The following is a 27341-nucleotide window of genomic DNA, read 5'->3' as shown; positions in this document are numbered from 1 at the left end:
TTGGATTGGATTGTTTTATATTGTAAACAAATTTGAAATTGATATTGTTAGAAAATGCTATATGTATATTTCTAATTGTATTTATACCATTCATTTAACAATGTAATGCAATTTTCTGATCCTTGAATGTTATTATTACCAACTATTAGGATATAAAGTAATGAAAGTTAGTAGTTAGACATTACAATAGAACTTGTAGTCATATTAGATATGTTTTTAAAATTGAGCAGAGATGTGTTAGACAGGTCATCTTCAAACCCTTCAGAGATCTACAGAATATGGCATTTAAAATGTTTTAATAACTTAGAAAATTTTTCTTTTTTGAGACATGTCGGCTCCTGGCAGTACCAATCTACTTCAGAGAAAATATGGGCATTGAAGAAACTGCATATGGAGTCAACTTTCATTGTGGCACAAGTTAGCCACTGGACAACAAAGTATCCTCGAATCAACAGGACAAAATGGACAGACAGAACACGAAACAAAGGACTATTGATTCTTGCCAAAACAAGTGTGCTTATGGCTTTATCAAAAGGCATCTTCTGAGGCCAGGACTATATGGCCCCATCCCTGAAGTGGCCTTCGCAATCCGGAAAAGGTACAGTGCCCTTTTCCACGAAGGCAGCTTAACAGACAGAGGGCCGATGGCTTCTGTTGTGCAATGGAACAGCAGCTGAAAGCTAATGCCTCTCGAAAGTAGACTGGCATTTAATAGAGGGATGTGGAGAAGAAGGGGATGATGAGATGAAGCCATATATACACAGCCAAGAAGAATGGACAGTTGAACTAAAAAACTGTCAACAATTTCCAGAATTTAAAATCCTGAATAATGACAGGACACTAGTGGAATTCAGGCATTTCTGGTACATGGACTGCTCTCACCCAATGTGAGGTTGAGCTGTTGACCTTGTGTACATCCTACTTCACAAATGAGTCTGTCAGATACGCTAAGCCTATAGGCTGAAGATGATGCCCCAGCACTGCGGAGAAACCTCAGGTGACTGCCCAGGCAGCTGGCTGTTTCTGTCAACTCACAAATTTTTTGGAAATTTCTTGCATGCACTTCCTGTTTTTATTTTTGTCAGCTAATATTATTTCCTTCTTGGGTCTCTGAGGGAATTGAAGATTAGTTAGTTATGGTTGAAGATTAGTTAGTTATAGTTGAAAATTAATTAGGATAGAAAATGCATTAGATATATCTTGGATTTACCAAAATAGGATAGATAATGGAATTATTTTCTCTGATTTGTCAAATACCTGTTTAGGTATTCATTACTTGTATATATTGTATATTGTTATTGTACTTTTGTATATAGTTTTTCTTTTGTTAGTTATAACCTTTTGCTTTTTTTCTTTTTATTAAAATAGAAAAGGGGAAATGTGGTAGTATTCTAATTGTACTGAAATGTGATTTTGATTGTATGTTAATAAATAAAGTTGCCCGGGTGTCAGAGCTATTAGAGCCATAGAAAGAGCATGGCGGTGGTGGCACTTGCCTTTAATCCCATAGATCTCTGTGTGTTCAGGGATACAGCCAGCATTGGAGACATATGCCTTTCAGGCCTAGAGGGCTGTACATACAGACAGTGACGAGGCAGTCACGTGTTTGGGTTTACAACCAATGAGAAGGCAGAATGACTTGGAAACGACTGATACACAAGGAAATAGCTCTTTTTCGGGAAGCTGGGACACAGCAGGAGGAAGGGTGAGATTTTAGCTCTGAGCTCTGACCTCTTGGCTTTCTCTTTTACATTGTTTCTGTGTTTCTTATTTAATAAGATGGTTGGTTACATCTACAGGAAACTGCCTGACATTCTAGAGGACACAGAGAGAAGTGACTGAGAGATCTAGGCCTATGGGCTGAAGACAGATGCCCCACTTTACAGAGAAACTTTGGGTAACTGTCCAGGCTGCCAGCTGTCTCTGTCTACTCTCGCAAGACTCCTAAAAGTTGCTTGCATCCTTCTCCCATTTCTCAGGTAATATTATATCCTTCTGAGGTCTTTGATGTAGTTGAAGAGTAGATAGTTATACTTTCCTCAATTATAATAAAATGTAAATTAGATATGAAACCTTAGACTCACAAATATAGGATAGATAGGATATCTTATTTAACATTGTAACTGTAATTCTTACTTGATAATTGTTTTGCTATGTATAATTTTACTATGTGAAAGTTAAAACCTTCCTTTTTGGAAACAAAAAGAAAAGGGGAGTGCTGTGGATATCTCTCTGTATAAATAAAATGCTAATTGGCCTGTAGCCAGGCAGGAAGTATAGGCAAGTTGAGCAGAAAAGAGAATTCTGGGAACAGGAAGGATGAGTAAGAGAGACACTGTCAGCTGCTGCCATGGCAAGTGAGATGTAAGGTACCAGTAAGCCTCGAGCCATGTGGCAACTTATAGGTTAATAGAAATGGGTTGGTTTAAGATGTAAGAACTAGATAGCTAGAAGATTGAATCATTAGTCCAAAGAGTTTAAATAATATAAGTGTGTGTGTGTGTTTATTTTATAAGTGGGCTGCGGGACTGTGGGGGCTTGGCAAGAGCTGGCGAGAAACTCTCCAGCTACAGCAATGTAATATATAACAGAAGAACAAATTTTTTTTTGTTTTGTTTTTATTATTATTATTATTATTATTATTATTATTATTATTATTTTACAACACCATTCAGTTCAACATAATAGCCACAGAATCCCCTGTTCTCCCCCTCTCGCCCACCCCTCCCCCCAGCCCACCCCCCATTCCCACCTCCTCCAGATCAAGGTCTCCCCCGAGGACCGGGGTTGACCTGGTAGACTCAGTCCAGGCAGGTCCATTCCCCCCTCACAGACCGAGCCAAGTGTCCCTGCATAAGTCCCAGGATTCAAACAGCCAACTCATGCAACGAGCCCAGGACCTGGCACCAATGCACAGCTGCCTCCCAAACAGATCAAGCCAAATGACTGTCTCACCCGTTCAGGTGGCCTGATCCAGTTGGGGGCCCAGAAGAACAAATTTAAAAAGAAAAATAAAGAAAAATCTAAGTTGGTTTGAGTTCTTCATTGTTTCACTGGGAAGTTTTGACTATTCACCATAGACCAGTCTGAATATTGGACTAATAAAACCAGAAGAATTGATAATTTTTCAAAAAGTAAATTACATTCTTTGTTAAAATTCATTGAAAATCCATCATGGAAATCATATCTGGATATATAATCTCCCTGCATGGAAATTCTAGTCTCTGCATAAAATTTCTTAAATAAAGCATGTTAAAATTTGTTTTACTACTAAAAATAAATCCAGTAATATGGTAAGACATGATTTGATATGGTTTGACTATTGAGTCCCTTAGAGATTTTTATGATTGAGGTTTGTTTGTCTAGATAATGCTGTTGAGGTATTTGACATTATTAACTAGCAACTATTATGAGTCCTCTACTGTCACATTCCATTGCTAATCAACCAAATTTCTCCCTCATGAAATTATTTCATTCTCTCTGTCTCTGTCTGTCTGTCTCTGACTCTGTCTATGCCTGTGTGTATGTTTTATCTTATCATAGGTGTCATATTTACTTGAAATGTTTTTTACAGGATCACATCTTCCTAATTATCATAGTTATCCCAGACTCCATAATTCAACACTTGATATACTTTTTAAATACTTTACTTAAAAAATTAGGTATTTCTGTATTCTAATAGGATAATAAATATGTAGTACTAGATGTAAAAAGATTTGATTTGACTTATAATGTAACAATTTTTATTAATTTGTATTAGTCATTTCTTGACCCTGAGAAAAATGACCAGACACATAGAAAACAATGTAAATGATGAAAATATTTTACATTGTGTGCCTCACAAGAATAAATTCAGTGTTTCCATGCAGATACATTTGAAGCTCAGGATGAATTACAGAGTGGGAGAGGTGAGGGCATAATCCACCCTTCATATGATAGACTACAAGGAAGTGGAGGCAGAAAGCCTGAGCCAGTAGGTGGTATAACATTAAAAGTCCTAAAGCAATGATTCGCTTTCACCAGTGAGGATCAAATTCTAAAATTTCCACAGTCTTCCCAATATCAAAATAATCTGGAGAAGATTTCTAAGCTGGTCACATGGTGTCTTAAGTCAGACAGTAGCATTCTAATAGTGAGCTAGCTGTCCCCTTTATATGTGCCTGAGAAAGAGTTGCATTTCTGTATGTTGTGACTTTCAAGATCATTTTATTCTTGCTAAGTCAATCACCTTGGAGGCATCTTCAGAGATTAACATTTTCCCATAATATGTTAAATTTATGAAAATCATGCTTCACAAACAACCAATGTTGTAGTGTTGACTGTACAATTTACAATAGCTGTGGTACCTGTTTTCCAGCCTAATTCATTATAAGCTGCATGCGATAACATTTTTATATTGTATACCATTTAAGTGAGGGATTGTTATACTTGATTACAATAATATTGTACATATTTTTTGCTAATGTTTAATTTCCAAGCCTTTGAGATTCTTATGACATATCTCTGACCTATAGAAAATAATTTTGTAGCAGTGTGAACTTTGGTCTTGTTGTTTTGACTCTGAAGGTGTTCAAATTAAGGGGCCTCTGTATTGAAATTACATATTGTACTATATCCTACAATGATCTTTCCTTTGGTTCTTACCTGCACTTTTTCAGGTGTGAATTCATGAACAGACACAAATTAGAAATCACAAAAAATAAAGGAATCACTGCAGCTTGTGGGACCAATAGAGAAGGGAAGAGTAGGATATAAGTTCTCTGAGTGTAGAATTGGGAAAATGGAGTGGGGTGTTTCTAAATATGTGGACAGAGGTAAATTCAGAAGTGCGAGGAAGAAAAGTGAAATGACAGACAGGATGTCTGTAAAGTTTATAGGGAAGCATAATATTTATTATCTACATAAAATACCTATGATTAATGTAAGATCTATATACATATAGTAAATATATATATTTACTAGCTTTTGGGGTAAGATTGACAGGAGAGAAATGGTGAGTAAGGAATGCTGAGAGTGCGAGAAATAGTCTCCTGTAGGGAAGTGTGCACCACTTTGAAGAGAAACTAGAATTAGGACACATGGAAAGTGGTAGGAAGTAGATATAATGGGGCAGAAGGGTACACTGAGGATGTATGGGTGCATAGAGGATGGCAGGAGAATTCATAACATCTAAGCTAACAGGAAAATATTTTAAGGATATCCATCATTTTATAATGTCATTTTTAAAAGCTAATGTTAAGTCAGAGTCTGACTGACTCAAAATCTTTTTCTGCATCACAATTTCTAAGACCTCTCTCATCTCCATATCCGTTTTTCCAACTTGCACAATCCCCAGTGCAATGCAGTATAGGGGTTTTGATTTCTATTCTGACACTGACATTTGAACTGTAAGCTAAATAAAGTGTGACAGAAACACAAGATCGGACCTAAAGTACTTATTGTTATCATGAACTCCAAGTATCAGACCCAAAAATACAGAATGAGAATAATAAATATTCTAGTCACATATACTAGGAATCGTATGGTAAATTTGGAGTTATTCTGGTGATTATTTGTAGTAAACATTTTCTACTAGCCCAACCATCTATAGAAATAATGCTTTTATCTGGTAATGTTACATTAAAGAACCAATAATGAGTGCTTTAAAACATGAGAATTCTTGACTTCCTGAGACTTAGAGACCGGCCCCCAGCTCCCATCCTGCCCCCGACTTCCCTTCTGGACCAGAGAACGCACATCCTACCCTGGACTTCCTGTCTGGACAAAAGCTCCCATCCTTCCCCAGACTTCCAGTCCAGATAAGAGCTTCCATCCTGCCCCGGAGTTCCCATTTGGACAAGAGAACTCCCATCTGGACAAGAGAGAGAGACTTCCTGAATCTGTCAGCTCTTTCTGAACCAAGTACACTGATAAGACCAAGAAGGAACCACAAGGAGATGGGCAGACATCAAGGCAGAAGTACATACAACAAAATGAAGATCAATACAGCATCACAAGAACCTAGCCCGCCTCCAACATCTAGACCTGAACATCAAAAATTGGAAGAAGCAGAAGAAAGTAGCCTTATGAGTAACATCATGAAGAAGGTAGAGGCTTGTGTAGAGGAAAAGATAAAAAAATTGGAAGAACGTTGTAAACAACTTGAGGAAAGGGTAAACAAATTAGAAGAAAACAATAAAGTCCTGCAAGAAAACAACAAAGTCCTGGAAGAAAACAAAGTCCTGGAAGAAAACAATAAAGTACTGGAAGAAAACAATAAAGTACTGAAAGAAAATCATGAAAAAGCAATGAAACAAATAAAGGAAACAGTCCAAGACCTGAAAAGGGAAATTGAAAAAATTAAGAAGACACAAACAGAGGGAATGCTGGAAATAGAAAACCTGAGTAAAAGATCGGGAACTTCAGATGCAAGTATAACCAACAGAATGCAAGAGATGGAAGAGAGGATCTCTGGCATTGAAGATACAGTAGAAGAAATAGTTTTATCAGTCGAAGGAAACACTAAAGCCAACAAAGTCATGAACCAAAATGTCCAAGAAATTTGGGACACCATGAAAAGACCAAACCTATGAATTATAGGGATAGAAGAAGGTGAAGAATACCAACTCAAAGGCACAGAAAATATATTCAACAAAATTATAGAAGAAAACTTCCCCAACTTAAAGAAGGAAATGCCTATGAAGATACAAGAAGCCTATAGAACACCAAACAGACTAGACCCCCAAGAAAGTCCCCTCGACACATAATAATTAAACAACTAAATGTACAGAATAAAGAAAGAATATTCAGAGCAGCAAAGGAAAAAGGCCAAGTGACCTATAAAGGTAAACCCATCAGAATAACACCTGATTTCTCAATGGAGACTTTGAAAGCCAGAAGGACCTGGACAGATGTAATGCAGACACTAAGAGACCATGGATGTCAGCCCAGACTAATATACCCAGCAAAACTTTCAATCATCATAGATGGAAGGAACAAGACATTAGAAGACAAAGCCAGATTTAAACAATACCTATCCACAAACCCAGCCCTACAGAAAGCACTAGAAGGAAAATTCCAACCGAAGGAAGTCAGATACACACTCGAAAACACAGGCAATAGATAAAGCCACAACAGTAAACCCCAAAGAAGAGAAGTACACACACACTACCACCAAAAATAACAGGGATGAACAATCACTGGTTGTTAATATCCTTTAATATCAACGGACTTAATTCACCTATAAAAAAACATAGGCTTACAGAATGGATATGAAAGCAGGACACATCTTTCTGCTGCATACAAGAAACACATCTCAAATTCAAAGACAGACACTACCTAAGAATGAAAGGCTGGGAAAAGACTTTCCAATCAAATGGTCTTAAGAAACAAGCAGGTGTAGCCATCCTGATATCCAACAAAATAGACTTCAAACTAAAATCAAAAGAGATCAAGAAGGGCATTACATCCTCATCACAGGAAAGATCCACCAAGATGAAGTTTCAATTCTGAACATTTATGTCCCAAACACAAGGGCACCCACATATGTAAAAGAAACATTACTAAAGCTTAAACCACATATAAAACCCCACACATTAATAGTGGGAGATCTCAACACCCCATTTTCACCACTGGACAGATCTCTGAAATCGAAACTTAACAGAGAAATAAAGGACTTAACTGATGTCATGACCCAATTGGACCTAATAGATATCTACAGAACATTCCATCCTAACAAGAAAGAATATACCTTCTTCTCAGCACTCCATGGAACTTTCTCTAAAATCGACCATATACTTGGCCACAAAGCAAATCTCAACAGATACAAAACAATTGGAATAACCACTTGTGTTCTATCAGACCACCATGGTTTAAAGTTAGATTTCAACAACAACAAAAACTACAGAAAACCTACAATCTCATGGAAACTGAATAATGCTCAACTGAATTACCAATGGGTTAAGGAGTAAATAAAGAAATTAAAGACTTCCTAGAGATCAACAAAAATGAAGACACCACATACCCAAACTTATGGGACACTATGAAAGCAGTGTTAAGAGGGAAATTCATAGCACTAAATGCCCACATAAAGAAGTTGGAGAAATCCCACACTAGTGACTTAACAGCACATCTGAAAGCTCTAGAACAAGAAGAAGCAAAGTCTCCCAGGAAGAATAGACGCCAGGAAATTATCAAAGTGAGAGGTGAAATTAATAAATTAGAAACTAAGAGAATAATACAAAAAATTAATGAAACAAAGAGTTGGTTCTTTGAGAAAATCAACAAGATAGACAAGCCCTTATCCAAACTAACCAAAAGACAGAGAGAGAGAATCCAAATCAACAAAATCAGAAATGAAAAGAGGGACATAACAACAGACATTGAGGAAATCCAGAGAATTATAAGGTCATATTTCAAAAACCTCTACTCCATGAAACTGGAAAACCTAAAAGAAATGGACATTTTTTCTGGATAGGTACCACATACCTAAGTTAAATCAAGACCAGATAAACTATTTAAATAATCCAATAGCCCCTAAGGAAATAGAAACAGTCATTAAAAGTCTCCCAACCAAAAAAAAAAAAAAAAGCCCAGGACCAGATGGTTTCAGTGCAGAATTCTACCAGATCTTCAAAGAAGAGTTAATACCAATACTCTCTAAATTGTTCCACATAATAGAAACAGAAGGAACATTACCAAACTCCTTCTATGAGGCTACAATTACCCTGATTCATAAACCAAACAAGGATGCAACAAAGAAAGAGAACTACAGACCGATCTCCCTCATGAACATTGATGCAAAAATACTCAATAAAATACTGGCAAACAGACTCCAAGAACACATCAGAACAATTATCCACCATGATCAAGTAGGCTTCCTCCCAGGAATGCAAGGGTGTTTCAACATACGAAAGTCCATCAATGTAATACACCATATAAACAAACTCAAAGAAAAAAACCACATGATCATCTCACTAAATGCAGAAAAGGCATTTGACAAAATCCAACACCCCTTCATGATAAAAGTCTTGGAGCGATCAGGAATACAAGGAACATACCTAAACATAATAAAGGCAATTTACAGCAAGCCAACAGCCAACATCAAATTAAATGGAGAGAAACTCAAAGCAATTCCACTAAAATCATGAACGAGGCAAGGCTGTCCACTCTCCCCATACTTATTCAATATAGTACTTGAAGTTCTAGCCAGAGCAATAAGACAACATAAGGAGATTAAGGGGATACAAATTGGAAAGGAAGAAGTCAAGCTTTCCCTATTTGCAGATGGTATGATAGTATACTTGAGTGACCCCAAAGATTCCACCCAGGAATTGATAAAGCTTATAAACACCTTCATCAACATAGCAGGATACAAGATCAACTCAAAAAAATCAGTAGCTCTCCTATATACAATGGACAAAGAAGCTGAGAAGGCAATTAGAGATACATCACCCTTTACAATAGCCACAAATGACATAAAATACCTTAGGGTAACACTAACCAAGCAAGTGAAGGACCTATATGACAAGAACTTTAAGTCCCTGAAAAAAAGAAATTGAAGAAGATGTCAGAAAATGGAAAGATCTCCCATGCTCATGGATAGGCAGGGTTAACATAGTAAAAATGGCAATCTTACCAAAAGCAATCTACAGATTCAATGCAATCCCCATCAAAATACCAACACAATTCTTCACCTGGAAAGAACAATACTCAACTTCATATGGAAAAACAAAAAACCCAGGATAGCCAAAAGAATCCTGTGCAATAAAACAACCTCTGGAGGCATCACAATCCCTGACTGCAAGCTCTACTATAGAGCTGCAGTAATAAAAACAGCTTGGTATTGGCATAAAAACCGACATGTGGACCAATGGAATCGAATTGAAGACCCTGACATTAACCCACACAACTATGAACATATACTTTTTGACAAAGAAGCCAAAAGTGTACAATGGAAAAAAGAAAGCATCTTCAACAAATGGTGCTGGCATAACTGGATATCAACGTGTAGAAGGCTGCAAATAGATCCATATCTGTCACCGTGCACAAAACTTAAGTCCAAGTGGATCAAGGACCTCAACATAAATCCAGCTACTCTGAACCTGCTAGAAGAGAAAGTAGGAAGTAGTCTTGAACACATTGGCATAGGAGATCACTTCCTAAATATAACACCAGTAGCACAGACACTGAGACAAACAATGAATCAATGGGACCTCTTGAAGCTGAGCAGCTTTTGTAGAGCAAAGGATATGGTCAACAAGGCAAAGCGACAGCCTACAGAATGGGAAAAGATCTTCACCAACCCCACATCTGACAGAGGACTGATATCCAGAATATATAAGGAACTCAAGAAATTAGACATCAAAACAACCAACAGTCCAATTGAGACATGGGCTTTAGAACTAAAGAGAGAATTCTCAACAGAGGAAACTCAAATGGTTGAAAGACATTTAAGGAATTGCTCAACATCCCTAACCATCAGGGAAATGCAAATCAAAACAACTCTGAGATACCACCTTTCGCCTGTCAGAATGGCTAAGATCAAAAACACTGAAGACACTTTATGTTGGAGAGGATGTGGAACTAGGGGAACTCTCCTCCACTGCTGGTGGGAATGCAACCTTTTACAACCACTTTGGAAATCAATATGGCACTTTCTTAGAAAATTGGGAATCAATCTCCCCCAAGATCCAGCTATACCGCTCCTGGGCATATACCCAAGAAATGCTCAATCATACCACAAGAGCACTTGCTCAGCTATGTTCATATTAGCATTGTTTGTAATCGCCAAAACCTGGAAACAACCTAGATGCCCTTCAACTGAAGAATGGATAAATAAATTGTGGCACATATACACAATGGAATACTACTTAGCAGGGAAAAACAATGACATCATGAGGTTTGCAGAAAAATGGATGGATCTAGAAAAAAATCATCCTGAGTGAGGTAACCCAGACTCAGAAAGACAAATATGGTATGTACTCACTCATAGGAGGATGCTAGATGTGGAACAAGGATGACTGGACTGTTACTCATATCACCAGTGAGGCTACCTGGAAAACGGGACCCCAAGAAAGACACGGAGAAATGGAAGAGATCTACATGAACAGCCTGGACATGAGTGGGAGCAATGAAGGGCAAGGGTCGAGGGAAAGAGAGCGGGAGATCCTAGCTGGATCAAGAAAAGAGAGGGAGAACAAGGAATAGGAGACCATGGTAAATGAAGACCACATGAGAAAAGGAAGAAACAAAGTGCTAAAGAGGCCCACAGAAATCCACAAAGATACCCCCACCAAAGACTTCTGGCAATGGTCGAGAGACAGCTGGGACTGACCTACTCTGGTGATGGGATGGCCAAACACCCTAATAGTTGTGACATAAACCCCATGGAAGGACTGAGGAATCTGGATGCAGACATCCACGGCTAGGCCCCTGGTGGAGCGCTGGGAGTCTAATTAGTGAAAAAGAGGAGCGTTTTTATGAGTGAGAATTGTTGAAACCAAGGTTGGATAAAGCACAGGGACAAATAACCAAGTGAATGGAAACACATGAACTATGAACCAAAGGCTGAGGGGCCCCCAACTGGATCAGGCCCTCTGAATAGGTGAGCCAGTTGATTGACTTGATCAGTTTGGGAGGCATCTAGGCAGTGGTACCAGGTCCTGGGCTCATTGCATGAGTTAGCTGTTTGAAACCTGGGACTTATGCAGGGACGCTTGGCTCAGTCTGGGAGGACGGGACTGGACCTGTTGGGACTGAGTCTATCAGGTCGATCCCAGTCCTCGGGGGAGACCTTGATCTGGAAGAGGTGGGAATGGGGGGTGTGCTGGGGGAAGGGGAGGGGGCCAGGAAGGGAGAGAACAAGGGAATCTGTGGCTATTATGTAGAACTGAATAGTATTGTAATATAAATACAAAAAAAAAAAATAAAGTCATGCACCACCCCCAAAACAAAACAAAACAACAACAACAACAACAACAAAAACCATGAGAATTCTCTTCTTTCACAACTCTGGCACACAGAAATTTAAACCCAGTGTTTCTCTGGGTCTGCTTTTCCTCTGAGCCTCTGAAGGAAGGAAGGAAGGAAGGAAGGAAGGAAGGAAGGAAGGGAGGGAGGGAGGGAGGGAGGGAGGGAGGGAGGAAGGAAGGAAGGAAGGAGTAACTTGTCTTTTCTGAGAGTCAGGTTGTAGAAGTTTCAGCAGCCCTGGATTCCGTGGTCCACATTTTTGCCATGCCATAGGAGGTTCTTTCCTAACACATCAGGTCCACCCATAATGACCTTATCCACACTGACCACCTCAGCAAGCAACACATTTCCATACTGGACTCACAAGATATCAGGACTTCAAGTTTAATAGAAGTTTTGGGAAGACCTTTGTCTGTAGTCACTTAAGATTTCCCTCAAGCTAAAGTGCAGGTGATTGTAATAATCAGCAAATGCTCTTTTTTCAGAAGGGAGACCCTTCCAGTCTATATATAAAACATATATATATTACCATGAGTGACAGTGCTCAGGATAGGAGCTACCTGCTCTATACACCTTTGTCACTTAGATTATGCAATCAAGTAGAAGAAAGGCCTTGCCTATACCATAGAACCTATATGAATCTATCGCTGAGCTGTTAGGCATAAATATTCATGTGAAATCCTTGAAAATTTAAATTATCAGTCATGGAACTTTTGCCCCTTTAGGTTAACTTCCATTAAATATTGTGAACTAACATGTGCTTGGTGGACTACATGAACTCTTTTGTTGTTTTTGAAAATGGAACAGTTTCATAAATACTTCATGTTCAAAGTAAAGCATAAATAGAGGGTAATGTTTTTGTATGGATATAGTGAGGAATAAGGATTTTATATTGTATGAATGATTCACAATTGACAAGAAGACACACTAGCAGAGTAGATCAGAGTTCCAAATCTAAATAGGGAAACTAATCTAAGCAGTGATATTAACCCACTGATTTGAAATTAATGAATTCTCCCTATCAGGTTCCAAGGAATGAGACAGAAAATACTTTAGATTGTAGAAAGACACTGATGTAATACTGGTTTGCAGGCATGAATGATTCATACAGAAAGGATTTTTAAGACTCCTGCAGGCCATTGTCAAGTTAGATTGGCATAGGCAATAATCAGTTTTAGAAAGCAGTTGTGTCCTACTGACTTTCAATGTGCTGTTTCTGGATTACACATTCTTTCCACATTTTCCATCTCACTTCCCATGGCATCCTCTGTTGGAAGACATTTGCATCATCCCAAGTCACTGTTGCATGTAACTATTATGTTGCAGAGTTTTGGGCAAGTGTACTCAAGAGAAGTGACCCCTGGGGTCTTGCTATTTGTCCTCGTACATGAAATTGTGTGGCCTGAGGCTATAGAAGATCTCCAAACATATTTTGAAGCTTATTTTTATCATGAATGCAGGATCTCACATGAGAAGACGAAGGGAAGGATGATTTTATGAATTCTCTGTGAAGTAGAAGAGGCTTGGATAAAAAGTGTGTGATTAGAGTGATGGCTTCACTCTTCAACAATGTTACAAATGCATGTGCTCACAAACACACACGCTGTGTCTACACCTGATAGCCACTGTGGTAGACACATCTATTTTAAGATGTTCTCTTGGATTTCTATTTTCTGGCTCCTGCAGACCCTTGTTCTTGTGTCCTCCTTCAGTGCTTCTCAGTGTCATTTGAAAACACAATGGAATCGATACAGTGATGGAAATGTGGTGATTGCTGCATTTGTTTATCTTTATGACTATATTCACAGGGACGAAATGATTGATTTTACTGAAGGAGAAAGTATTTCCATTCAGTAAGTGCTTTTAAAAAATGTATTCATTTTCAGAATTCAGTTTTCATTGTTCTCAAAGAAGTTTGGATGCTCACAAAATGTAACTTTATTTCTGATCCACGCATCCCTCTTTTGTATTCACATAATTTGTTTTCAGGTGTGTTTTCCTGATCACCATTTTGTTCTCTTTAGATTAGATGATGGGTTTGTTTTTATTTATACTATTTAAACACTTGATACGTCTATCCTTTCTATCCTCTGTCAAGCCTTTAGCTGCTCAGGGGTGGAATATTGTCATGGTTTTCTCTGCAGAAGGAATGCTGAATTCAATCTTGACATATTACTTTTGATATTTTTCAAAATGTAGTTGTTCCACAGTGAGAAATAATGTCAACCACTTTAGTGACTCCAGAGTTCCTTATGTGTGTTTCAGTGACAGGGACTGCACATGCTGGCTGCTTCGGATTGGAGAGGAGAAATGTGAGAACTTAGAGCTGGGACTTCTTATATTACAATCCTTTCAGATGACTCACAATATTTTTCTTTAATTTAGATTGGAAATATTATAGATTCTGTCAACTTAGCTTCTTTCCCCCATTTCATTCCTGTTTTAAGTATTTGCAAACCGATACAGATATGTTCAGGAAGAAACATTGATGTTGATGGTGGCCAGTGAGGGTTGTTTTTTATTTAGTTTGATTCCTATAGGATTAGAGGGCACTGGCAAACAATTTGGAAGAATTGTGTGGACTCTTGCTAGAGAGAAATGCACATGTATGATTCTTTGAGTAGGATGTAAGGTTTATTTCATTCCATGAATGCATTTCTGTAGATGTAGGATCCCAATATTAAGAACTGAAATGGAGGAAGATGGCTTGCATTCAATTTAGAACACAACCCTATAAAGTGGAAATGCAAAAGCAGTTTCCCAGTGGAGAGTCATCTGATAGACAATTAAGAGTGAAGATAAAATTAGGTCCTTGCAATTTGATTGTATTTTTCATGAAATCCTGGTGATGCTAAATAACCAGCTGATGGTCAGTAGAGAAGGAAAAATGACCAAGTAGGAAATGTTTGATAATAAGATAGTCATGACAAGTTAGGCTGAAATGGCCACAGCAAATATGTCCACAAAAATCCAATTATAGATGCATTCTCTTGTGATTACATTTAGGAAGTGGGCTTAATTTGTCTTTTTTCCTTTTCAGTTTATTTTCCTCACATTTTATTTGGATATGCATAGCTACGTTCATTCTGATCTGCATAACAGAAGGTCATTAAATGTGGGTCCAGTGATATTTTCCATTACAGTTATTTGTGTGGCTTAATCTTTTATTTGGTTATCTTTCATGTAATTAAAAAGATGATAAGCAAACAATCCTTATTTTCTTTTAGTGCACATGAAATTTTATAGACATGTTATAGAAATTGTGTTTTAGAATTCTCAAACTTTAAAATAGGAATAAAATACTATATGACCAAGTTATTCCACTTCTGGCCTCATTAGTATAAAACTACATATCCTGTCATGGTTTGTTTCTATTATTTTGAATAAAGTTCTTATCATTCAGTTGTAACTTTAAAACATTTTTTTAAATTTAAGTGATATTTTCCAAATAAATATACATTTTCTCAGTGTATTTTTATAGCTAGATATACTTTATGCAAAATTTGGACCATTTCTTCATGATGAGAACATTATATGATCTTTTCTAACTCTTCAAATCCCATAGTTATTTCCAGTTGAAATTATGTATCATATGGGCTAGCATAGATACTTTAGGTCCTTTGAAGCATCTTTCAAGTTCAATGGACATTTAAAATTTTCTATTTAAATATATGTTATCATTTTAAATGTTATGCTCAATACTAGGTTTTATTATCACTTTACTTGTGTCATTATTATCATGTGCGTCACTCTTCAAAGGATACTTTCTCCTTTTAATTATATAAAAAAGACAATATGAGTGACAATTAATAATTTACTTAAAGTAAAAAGTAATTAATTACTTTACACTTTAACTATATAAAAAAGACATTGATATGAGTGACAATTAACAATTTGTTGTTAACTATATTTGATTCTCTGCCTTTATTCATAAGTATTGCATAAATAAGTCTTAGGGCCCATGTTCATATCCCTAGGATACAAGAGGAGGAGCAGAATAAAGGTTAAGTACATCCTCAGGCCGCAGTGAGTTTGAGATTAGCCTGACTCATACTGTATCAATAAATAAAGATATTGAGAATAGCATATATGCTTTCTTCTGCAATTCATCCATTGCATGTGTGAGAATGCATCTCAGTAATTTCCCAGTGACTTCCCAAGGTATCTATGTGCTTCAAAGTCTAGGGTTCCCTCTTTCTTTTATATAAATGATATATAATAATGATAGTGGTTTTCAAATATTCTAAACATTGTGTTGTTATATAAAATTTTTGAAACGATCTTGATTTAAACTAAATTTCTCCAAATCTATAAATTATGTAGGGATCGTCAACTTATACAAAGGGAGATAACACTATTCAAAATCATGGTTTAAAACACATCTCATATCAGTTTGAGTAGAAAGTGGGTGACCACATGACTGTGCATAGAAGGTATTGATGGGACAGGAATCTTTATGTGTGTATTTGTGTGTGCATGTTTGGAAGTGTTCATATTTTTTACATGATATAGTAGCCCATGGTAAATCCCAGGGATAGATATATCAAAGCATCAAATAATAATGTGTAGAGACAGTCTCTCATTGGCCAATATGCTCAATGGATCTGCATATAAACATCTACTTCCCAAAGAATAGCAGTTCCCATCATTATATAAATTTTTCTCCAAGGGTTTTTATTTGAAATCCAGGTTCTGTTGTTTGCATGGCTACACAAATACATGAGCTACCTTCCTAATCCAATTTTAAATTTTGACATGTTCAGTTTCATGAATCGTTTTTATGGCTATGTGTCTTATATTCTTTTTTTAGTGTCTCCATATCTTTATACCTCTCACAAATGTTCTTCTCTTTCCATGAATGTAGCATTGATTATGATATGGAAGAGGAATGATGAGTAGCCAGACCCATTAGTCCCCCCTGGTGAGAGGTCACTTGAAGTTGTTTTATATATTTATATAGATAGATCTCTCTTAACTTTTTGAACTAAACAAAGGGGCGATGTAGAAAAGGCATCATCTAGAATGCCTCAGAGAGCAGTCCTTCTAAGTGTCCAAAGTAAAAATGAGAGATGAAAAATTTCTGATCATAGTAGAGACATTGATGACAGCATTCATACTAGGAATGTGTTATGCAAGTGGGGTCACTTCTGCAACATATAAACTCAGATAGTGAGCACTACTATACCTCCTATTGAGAGTGTATCTAGGAACATATTTGGCACAATTTCCCCTCATTATAGGAAGAAAATAGGCAAGAAAATCAACTAAATACCCCACAGCAGGGTTTGCCATGGATGTTAGAAGGTGTGATTTTTGTCACTGTTGTAAGGACAGTAGTTTGGTGGAAACATGAGACACTTTGAGCTGACCTGTGTAAGTTCAGAATAAGCTACTTTCTCTCCTCTATTACAATCTTTTGGGAAACAAGAGGTAAAGTTTGAACAAATACTTTTAGCATCATTATTAACATGAGTTTGTTTAGTAAGATGAAATGTGAATCTATGCTGGTCTGGTCCACGTTCTAGAGCCTTCAAAAGAAGGTAAGTTTAATCAGTTGTTTGTTACATCAGACTCCTGCATAAAGAACAGTTACCTGGTGCTCTGTAAGAAAAGCCAGTTGAAGTCCAAGGACCCCATGTGAGATTCCAGAATAATCTCCAAATTGGTGAATTTTGAGACAGAATGTCATGCCATCCCTTTAAATCAGAGAGCACGAATGGTAAGTGTACTGAAGGACACATTCTATCTGTGGGAAGTACATATTGTGAAAGAGACAATGTTCCATAGTTGGTAAAAATAGCTTTTAGATTTGACATGAGATTTGAGAGATTCCTTGGTTTTTCTGAGATGTTGATAGACACTGTGGTGCTGAAGTAAGCTATAGTCTTCTATGGGGAAATTGAACTCTATCTATTTAACTCAAGGACAATCAGAAGTGAGAAATTATTCTTTAAATAACATTTCATGCAATTAAGCATAATTTTTGAGGACTGCTATTCCTTAAATTGCTAAAGAGATACATTGAGCATTTTAATGGTGATCATACTTTACTGGTGTACACTCTAGACTGCATAATTAGTAAAACTTAAGTTCTGTTTTTGTTCTGTAGAGGTCTATTGAGAATTCAGGCCCAAGCATTCTCTTGGGCTTCTGAAGAATCTCTGTTTGTTCAAGCCATTCATGTGCTACTATCCTTCTTAGTGATCGCAAGTCAACAGCATTGCTTGGCCTGACTGTGACTTTCCTTGGAAGCATTGAGTGAACTGTATCACTGTCCTGAGTCTCCTCATTGTAGAATGTACACAGGGAAGAATTCAATCTAAATGACAGACAGTTCTGCATAATTGTTTAACTTATTCCACAAAAACTTTAATACCATAGGTATTACCTTTAAATCTTGATCTCTATGTACATTAACCCACTTGTAAGTTCATAACTTGAAAATGCCTTGTTGTTTTCTACCCACTGTGGAAAACTCCACATATCATAATCTTGATATATAAATTCTTCTTTTTAAAAACAATTTCAAACTTCACATGATTTTAACATTTTATCTTTGTTAATACCATAAAACACAATGAGCTTAACTCATAAGTTTACAAACTGTTGTGAGAATATTTTTTGCAGGAGTATATCCTAGTTTTAAGTTCTCAATGACACTACATTTCAAATTCATACCTGTGCAGCCTAGGAAAGCCATAAAATTAATCAACTTACTTATAGAAAATTGTTAATTAGTTTCTGATGAGAGTGTCGGTGACACATTATGAGTCACATTGAAAATACTTTACTTAGTGTGTACAAATAAAATTTTGCATTACATAGATATTTCTTCCCACCTTTTTAAAACACTGGCTGGTCAACTCCTCTCTTTTTAAAGATTATTAACTTTTAACTAATCCTGTAGTAGCTACTTAGTCCACCAGATTTGAAGGTATGAAGATTGCTGTTGTTTAGTTTAAAAGTTAGGAAAGAGCTCTGTGTTGGATCTTTCAAACTCATTTGTTCATTTTTTTGTTTTTAATTAGTCTGTAGTAGTTAGAAATATCCTTAAAATCATTAACATGATTGATTTCTATATATGCATTCCTACATACATATATCAGATTTAAAATCACAGATATAAAATAAAATAATCATCTCCTTAAAAATAATTTTATTCTTCTGTAATACAATATATCACAACAACAGCTTCCTCTAGCTCCACTCCTCCAAGGCACCCCACTTCCCCTCTTCCCAAGATCTACTGACCTTCTGTTTCCCTTCAGAAAAGATCAGGTCTCTAAGTTGATAACATGGCATTACAAAATTCAGTAGGTTTAGATTTTAAGCCTCATATCAAGACTGGGTGAGGCAGCCCAGAAGGAGAAACAATAATATCTCAGTAGCGGCAAAAGTGGCAGAAACTCATCCCTCAACTGTTACAAGATAACAACCATAGCATGTTTATGGAAGGCCTAGCACAAACCCATGTAGGCGCATGGTTGCTCCTTCTATCTCTAAAAGCCATATAAGCCCTGCTTGTTTGATTCTGTGTGTTATGTTTCCCTGCTGTCCTCAATCCCGCTGGCTTCTACAATTCCTCTTCTCCTGGGTTCCTTGAGATTGTCTAATGTTTGACTCTGGGTGTCTTCATCTGCTCCAATCAGCTACCTGAGTCAAGAAAGGGCTATATGTAATAGGAGAAGTGTCTTCTGGTCTAGGAGTAATAATCACTTAAAGGTAATTTTTAACTGTAGGAGTAGGGAACATGAAGGAGAACCAGAATTGGTTCTACAAATAGAATATTTAATTGGCTGATTATTTCTCTACAGTGTCAAAATACTAGTGGGTCTGCTATGTAGATCTCCTTATTAGAAGATATAACCAGTGCTATCAGTTCAACTCAGCTTTTTCCCTAAGGACTTGTAGATCCACCCAAGACTTTTAGGTGATGAAACCATTACTTGCTATATATGCTGGACATTTAAATTATAACCATTCCTGAAATGATATAAAATTATTTGTTGGTAGAAATATGACATAAAAATTACAAAATTACCATTGCATCAAACTGGTAGGCAGTATGGTGTGAGTCTTGTTCAGCAATTCTGACAGAATATTTCTCTAGGTTCAAGTTGAAGAATTACCAGTGTTGTTTGGCCTTCATATTTGCTATTGAAGAGATCAACAGGAACCCTCATCTTTTACCCAACACATCTCTAGGATTTGATCTCTATTATGTTGATAGATATGAATGGGATTTTCTCAGGGACGCTTTTCTTTGGCTCACAGGAATGAGAACCAACATTCCCAATTACACATGTAGAAGGGAGAACAAAGCTTTTGTTCTACTTACAGGAACATCATGGGCAGCATCTGCACGTATGGGGAAACTGCTGAATCTCTACAAATATCCACAGGTGAGGGACGTGGGTGTGAGGGAGCAGGTAAACTGTACTAAAATGCTGACATTTCAAATGTTTTCTTATGTAAAGGAGAGAGACCTATCACTTGTCTATCAAAAAGAAGTCAGGCATTGTTTAGTAGCCTCATATACTTTGCTTGTGATAGAGAATAGTAAGAGTAAGGTTGGAGCCTACAGTGGGTGTTTAGAAAACTCTGTGTCTTGTCAGGATTCTCAATAAAAGTCTTCAGAAATGAGATAGAATTTTAAAATACCATGAACATCAGTTAGAGCCAACGAATCCCAAGTGCTACCTCAGGTCTAAGATTGTGTTCTATATCAATGTTTTCATTCTTGTTTCTGATTTTAAATTCCCTTCAGCTTAGTTTTGGGCCATTTGATGCTATCCTGAGTGACAGAAGCCAGTTTTCTTCTCTCTACCAGACAGCTTCAAATGACTCATCTCTGTCACTTGGCATTGTCTCTTTGATGATTTATTTCAGCTGGACCTGGGTCAGATTGGTCCTTATAGATAACCATAAAGGAATTCAGATTCTATCAGACTGGAGAGGAGAGATGCACAGAAATAGAGTGTGTGTAGCTTTCATGAAAATGATGCCTGAAAACTTGAGTTACTTGGACTATTCATTCAAAGGAACTATTGAGCTGCTCCTGATATCATTGACAAACGTGGTTATCATTTATGATGACAACAAATCCTTACTTTTCATAATCCTATGTCAAGTGCATTTGTTAATAGCATGGAAAGTCTGGGTCATAAATTCACAATTGGATGTTGGTACCATCAGAGAACCTTTTCTTTTTGATTCATTTCATGGGACTCTCCTTTTTGCAAACCACCATGATGAGATTTCTGATTTTAGAAAGTTTATGCACAAATATACTCCTTCTAATTACCCAGAAGACCATTATCTTGCTCTTATTTGGAATATATTCTTCAATTGTTCTTTGTCTGTACCTGATTGTAAAATATCAGGTAACTGTCTGTCCAATGCTTCATTGGAATTATTCCCTTCAAATCTGTGAAACATGGACACGACTGAAGAAGGTTACAATATCTATAATTCTGTATATGCTGTGGCTCACAGTCTTCATGAAATGAGTGTCAAACAAGTGCAAATTCAACCTCATGTAAATGGGGAGGATAAGGCCCGCTCCTTGGAGGTAATGTCTCTTCCTATGTATTTTACCAATAGCGATGTGACATACTGTGTATTTACAAAAATACCCAATATACTATTTTACTTCATGGCAGATTTTACCAAAGATCACATGCCAAGCTGTTTGCAATTACTTGTCTAAAAATCATTACATTGCAGATAAATTGTGTCATTGGCAATACAAAGGATGAAATATATGTATGTTAGTATCCACTTTGTATTACAAATGTTCTCAGAATCTCATAATAATAGGCTCAATTTGATACCCAATTCTGTCTAAATACATTTCAGTACAGAAATAGGTGAAGTAGATCCTAAGCTGTCAAATGCTATCAGAGCTATAAGGCTTAAATGTTGAAGCAATGACTATGTTAGCTAACTGACCATTTTATTACACATTGGAATTCAACATCAAAATTTAAAAACTGAAAATTGATCATTTTCCTTAAATAATTGTCTATAGCTACCAACTGCAAATTTTGGATATTTGCCTCAATTAGCATTCTTGGGATATCCTTGATTTTCTGTGTGTGTGTGTGTGTGTGTGTGTGTGTGTGTGTGTTTGTTTTGTCATGCTTTCTTTTGACACTCACTTGAGGTGTAGAAACATTATGAGTGTGTTATTTTGGGGACTTTCATCATTAAAGTCATTAATAGCTTGTAACTTGCATTTCAGATAAGAGATTAAAGTCAGTGTGAGACTTTGGTTCTTTGGGTTTTGTTGAGTATTTATGGGACTAAATTCATCATAAGATTCTACATCTCTTTTGGCTTCTCCCTTTTCTCAATAAAACCCATTTCAAAAATGGTGCTGGACACAATGTGGTTTTGGATTCACAAAGAAATTTAGATGCAGAGTATGACATTCTCAACTACTGGAATTTTTCAAATGATCTCAGAGAAATGATGAAAGTTGGAACATTTTCTCCAAAAGCTCCACCAGGTCAACAACTGTTTTTGTCTGATCATATGATACAGTGGGCTGTAGGATTTAGTAAGATGTGTTGAATCTTATATCATTGCATTGCATTACTTGTAAATAAACATTTGTTTCCTAATGTAATGTTTTCTGGTTCTTTATGAGAGACTATTTAATATACACAAAACAACTGTCGATACGATGAATTTTTTGTTGACTTATCCTGGGCAATATGATTGTTTATTTTTCCATACATTTCTCCCATGGATAATATTTCAAGTGATAAATTGATTGTCTGTAGTGATATATTGTATATCAAAAAAAGCTTGCCTGAGGATTAGAGGACAAATCAGCCACTATATCAAACATAGAGACCATCTTTAAACCTAGTACATGGGAGGCAGAGTTCCATCTGGATCTCTGTAAGTTCAAAGTCACTATGTACTATATGAGATTGATTCAGTCTAGGAGTGAAACAGGCAGGCAGTGGTGGTACACACCTTTAACCCCAGTACATTGGAAGCGCATGCCTTTAATCTGGGTACTAACATGGCTGGGTGGAGAGGGTACATAAGGTGTGAGGAGACAGAAAATAAAGCTTTCCATGAGAGTCTTTCAGCTGGGGATGTGGAAACCAACAGTCAGGCTGTCTTTCACTGAGGAAGCCTTTTGTCTTAGACTCTTTCAGCTGACGTGGCACAAGCAATAGTCAGAGGATTTATAGAGTTGGTGAGGTAAGACGTGGAGGTGTCTTGTTCCTTTGTCTCTATGATTTTTCAGTATTTCTGGCTCTGTTTTTTATTATATGTTCTTTAGAAATTTGAGCAACAATTGTCTATTTATTAAGTTTCATCCTTGTGCTAAATCTATAGTGAAAAGAGGATTAATTTGACTCTAAGAACTGGAAATATCAGTGGATAGTCACTTGCCCTTTGGGTTCCCAGCCATGGAAAAAGCATTGGAGCATGGAGGGCACAAAGCTGTAGGTTAATTAAATGTCTTGCTCCTGCTAAAGGAAACATTTGATCAAACAATCAAAATCATATATCAAACAGAAGCAACTTAAGATCATAGACATAACAGGGTGTCATGTGGTAGGTACAGTTCATCAACATTTAGACAGCCTTGGCTGCAGGAGCCTGAGAAAGTTATTCACATTGCTTCTTCAGTCAGGAAGTAGATAAAGGTGAAAACTACTCTTTACATTCCTTCTCCTTTTTTTCTGGCTAAAAAAAGAGTCAATGATATGGTGCTACCTACTTTTAGAGGATATCTTCCTTTTTCAAATACCCCAATATAGATATATAGATCTCTCACACCATGTCCCCAAAACTTGTTTTCACTGTAATTTGAAGTCCTTTCAAGTTTGAAACAAAAGAGGTATTAAATATCACTATTATAAAATTTTTGCTCCCTCCAGCTATTAGAAAGCACACAGCAGGGACACTTTCTGGCATTCTCGTTGTCCTTCCAGACATATATTCAGTGATGTAACTTCAAGTCTATTTTTTTTGCCTTACCTCTTACACTCCAAGAAATCTTCAAAGATTTGTTATCATTGGATCATTGTTTTAATACATTGAACTTTGTAAGACATACCATATTAAACTAGAAGCATCAACACAACAATTTACCATTATAAATATAAAAACTTGCCATCTCATTGTTCAATATTGAAAAATAATCTATTTATTATCTTCAACCTTTCTTCTCCTGAGTATTTTCTCTCATGTATTTCATTCTCAGCTTCTTCGCTCTGTGTGCAGTGAGAGCTGTGTTCCTGGATTCAGAAAATCCCCCCCAGGAGGGCAAGGCGACCTGTTGCCATGACTGTACTCCTTGTCCAGACAATGAGATTTCCAATGAGACAGTAACGGTCAGTGTAACGGGCATTTCCACCTCGCCACAATGTTTGTCAATGTCTAAGGAGGTGGAAAAGTTCATGAAAGATCAGTGGTAATAATCCCTATTATGTCCTTTAAAAGAAAAAAATGTTTCAGTTCATTGTATCATTTTAATTTGCAGTCTGGGCCATTGAAATTCATAACGGATCAATGCTGTTTGTTCTCTCTAGGCATTGGTCTTTGTACAAAACCACTTTGTTGTCCTACTCTGTTGGCTTCAGTTTACTCCGGTATTAATTATCAACTTTCCATGTTTTTGAAAGCATTTATTTAGTTCATAGTGTGCACACTTTTAATGGTTGTGTCTTTATCATCCTTACTTTCATTATTCTAGTCACAGCTCTGGATTTATCAAAGATGTTCAGAATTTATTTGGTTTACATCTGGTTATATTTATAAATGTTTTAAGTAAGAATTGTTCATGTTGTTTTGTCTCTGAATGCTTTGCATGCATGCATGTATGTATGTGAACCATATGATTGCTTGGGACACATGGAAGATAGAAGAGGGCATCATATCACCTGTATATGAAATCAAAGATGGCACTGAACCACCATGTATATGCTAGTGACAGAATATGGACCCTTCTTAAGAGCAACAGGTGCCTTGTACCAAACAATCTTTTATCCATATTCCATCCTTTTAATATCTTGCATAAATAACTTTCAACATTCCCTTAATGAATATCTTTCCTTCCTTGTTTACTTCCATCTCCATATGTGTACAGAAAGCATAATGCTACATAACATCTAGAGTGGTGAGAGAAGTCTACAGCATGGGTATTAAATTCCTAAAGTAGTTGTTGACCACAACATATACATATGTATATGTTGTGGTCAACAACTACATAGTGAAGATTGTTACAAACATACCATGAGAATCTTCCATTGAGCACAATTTTTTAAACCAATGGTTGTTTTTGTATTATGGAATGGAATCTAGATTTGTATCACTTCTTTTATTTGATTAACCTAAACTTAAATCAATTATAGTGCTCATTTAGTAACTTATACAAATGACTCTATTTTGTATAATGTATTAATGGAAGCATTATTGTACATAGAAGGTAAATTATAGAATACTGTCTTGTGACAAATAGTTGAAATGACATCATTACTTCCATTAGTGTTAGTGTTGAGATTAACCCATGTAGAGATGCACTCTTCTGTTCCTACAGCAACTGAAAACTGAAGTGAAAGATTCTGTTTTTCATGGCAGATCTGGTCACAATAGAGGAATCTGTGTAGAAATACATCAAAGGTACAGGAAATAGGCATGCAGTAATTGAAACAGTGAATTTGAAGAGCACACATAGACAAAATCATGAACATGGCTAGAAAAGCAGAGAGGATTTCCTATGTTGTACAAAACCTAATTGATCTTAATAAAAACTGGAGCCAGATATCAGGGTAAATGATGAAAGATCAGAGACAAAACAGCAAGCCTCAGCCTCTAGCTCTTACCTTGCTAACTCCTGAGCTTGAAAGGAACTGAGCTCCTGTCTCCTCTTGCCTCATATTCCTTTCTCTGCCCACCAATATCACTTCCAGTCTCAATATCTGTGGTGATGGGATTAAAGGCATATGCCTCCCAATTACTGGGAGCAAGGGCATGTGATTCCAAGTGCTGGGATTAAAGGTGTGTGCCACCACTGACCAGCAGCTATGGCTAACCATTGGCTGGCTTTGCCCTCTGAAATCAGGAAAGCTTATTTCTTAGAGCATACAGAAAATACTACCACATCCTGTCATTATTATTTCTGTCTAATGAGAGTCTTTGTTTATTAATTGAATATTATCAATATTCAATATTGAATCAATATTCCTTTTCCCATACATGTAGAGATTTAAAGATTTCTTCATAAAAATACAAATTTTCTAATTTTAGGGTGTTTTTTAAAATTATTATTTTATTTTATAATTAATTTAATTTACAAGTCAGCCAAGGATTCTCCTGTCATCCCTCTTCCCACTCCCCAGCCTTCTCCCCCAACCCACCCCCTATTCCCACCTCCTCCAAGGCAAGGTCTCTCCTGGGGATTCAGCTCAGCCTGGTAGATTCAGTTGAGGCAGGTCCACTCCCCTCCTCTCTACATTAAGGCTGAGCAAATGGGGTGTCTTCTAAGGTGACTCATTAAAAACATGTATATTAAGAATGGCTATACAGACCGTCAAGACTAATTGTGCAGATAGATGCTTTGTGTACATTGGCGGCATGGTAAGTTCATGAACATGTTACATTTATACATTGGAGGAAACCTAAAACCTCCCCCTCAAACCGTAAAGGGTTGCAGTTCAAGAAGATAATTCAAAATAGTTTGAGAAAGAAGAAACTAAAAGCTGTTAAACGGCTCAAAACAGAGAATCTTACTCTTCATATCACAAAATTACATATTTAAATTGCTATGAAATATTTAGCATGTTTTATATGCCCTATGCTCTTTTTTTTGGTTTTTCAAGACAGGGTTTCTCTGTGTAGCTTTGTGCCTTTCCTGGGACTCACTTGGTAGTCCAGGCTGGCCTCGAACTCACAGAGATCCACCTGCCTCTGCCTCCCGAGTGCTGGGATTAAAGGCATGCACCACCACCGCCTGGCTGCCCTGTACTCTTTACTAAATAAGACATGGAATTATGGCTGTGATGAATTTATGCTCTGTTAGAAACCAATAGCCAGTAAACTGAAGAGGAGTTCCTTGAGAGAGCAGATTGTGTGAAGTGACACAATGAAAGATACCCTTGAGAGCTTGTGTGGAGGTTCTAGCAGGGGAGTGCAGCTACTTGTATACATATGACTGAGGATTTGTCCTGCTCCAGTCAGGGAAGGTCCTCCTCTTTGAACAAGTGTGCACCTTCAGGAAGGATGTACATGGAATGGTGAGGGAGGAAGGGGACACCCGCCAGCCAGCCAGATCACATGAATCAAGCCTGGTCTTCAGTGGGGTCATAGACAGAGCACCCTCAAACCATTCTTGCAAGGAACTTGCTAGAGAACTCAGATGCTGT

General features: G+C 37.0%; 1 pseudogene; it reads left to right on the top strand.

Moving 5' to 3' along the window:
• LOC102913684 (vomeronasal type-2 receptor 116-like) overlaps nucleotides 1-27341 on the top strand; it is a 53766-nt pseudogene that overhangs the window by 22881 nt on the left and 3544 nt on the right.

The sequence above is a fragment of the Peromyscus maniculatus genome, chromosome 23 (genome assembly GCF_049852395.1).
Source record: "Peromyscus maniculatus bairdii isolate BWxNUB_F1_BW_parent chromosome 23, HU_Pman_BW_mat_3.1, whole genome shotgun sequence".
NCBI lineage: Eukaryota > Metazoa > Chordata > Mammalia > Rodentia > Cricetidae > Peromyscus > Peromyscus maniculatus.
Note: the sequence above shows the minus strand (reverse complement) of the source record. Positions and strands in the feature narration are given on the sequence as shown.